Source organism: Salvelinus sp. IW2-2015, linkage group LG3 (genome assembly GCF_002910315.2).
Source record: "Salvelinus sp. IW2-2015 linkage group LG3, ASM291031v2, whole genome shotgun sequence".
Lineage (NCBI taxonomy): Eukaryota > Metazoa > Chordata > Actinopteri > Salmoniformes > Salmonidae > Salvelinus > Salvelinus sp. IW2-2015.
Window position 1 is genome coordinate 7,426,888 of NC_036840.1, and position 973 is coordinate 7,427,860.

A 973-nucleotide genomic window follows, 5' to 3' on the forward strand; every position below is an offset into this window, starting at 1 on the left:
AATTGCTTTGTCATTATGGGGTATTGTGTGTAGATTGGTGAAAAATCAAAGACATTTAATACATTTTAGAATAAGGCTGTAACGTAACAAAATGTAGAAAAAGTCAAGGGGTCTGAATACTTTCCAAATGCACTGWATATGCAGTGAGCTTGTCTGATGCTTTAAGCGCACTGTTTGATGAAATAATTAATCCACACAAATGACTAGAGGGAGTCCAACCGTAATTTATTTGAGTTTGCCAGGGCGGGCTCAGACTTGCTGCGCTGTATTAAAAAAATGACATGACTGTGTTACTATCACTCATTGTCTCTCTCTCCTCCTTGCTGCAGCGACCTTCACATAACATCAACAGTGTTTATCGCGCTGTCCGTGTTGCTGAAGCTGCAACATAATTACAGCCATTTCTGACTGAAAAGTTCAGTTACCGAAATARCTCATTTGTTTAGGAAAAACATTCCCTGTTCTCTCAACCCTTGCACTCTTTACGTGACACATGCATGCATCGCATGCACATGACTATTAGGACCTATAGCATATCATATTCACATCAATAAATTGGTTAAAACAAACTCTGAACAACGTAACACATGTGACAGCAAAATGGATGCATAGMACGTGACAAATAAACTTCAAACGGGGGGATGTTTACTGGTTGCTCCGGAGGTAAAAAATMWYTGGAATAAATTTGACTAGCTGTGGAAAATACTGGAGATCAAGAAAAATAAGGTAAGGAGCAAGTGCTGCGTGCAAACAGGAGCTGTTAGATTACAAAATKATTTCTCTGACRGTTTGGAACAATATWAACAACACTAAATAAATTATAAGCATAACAGAGAGTCCATTGTAATTTCCAAAATGGAACGGTTTATTTATTGTTTATGCTAATTATTCAAAGTTCGCTTTGATATTTTATTATAAAATGAAAATGCTTGATTGGATTTCAAATCATGAATGACTAGTATGCTGTGTGATG

The 973-nt window shown here is 36.6% G+C and overlaps 1 protein-coding gene across 1 annotated transcript in view; it reads right to left on the reverse strand.

The window, feature by feature from the left end:
• Window positions 1–973, reverse strand: part of LOC111955971 (tetraspanin-12) — a 25,733-nt gene that overhangs the window by 8,657 nt on the left and 16,103 nt on the right. The gene's annotated exons all lie outside the window — the stretch shown is intronic.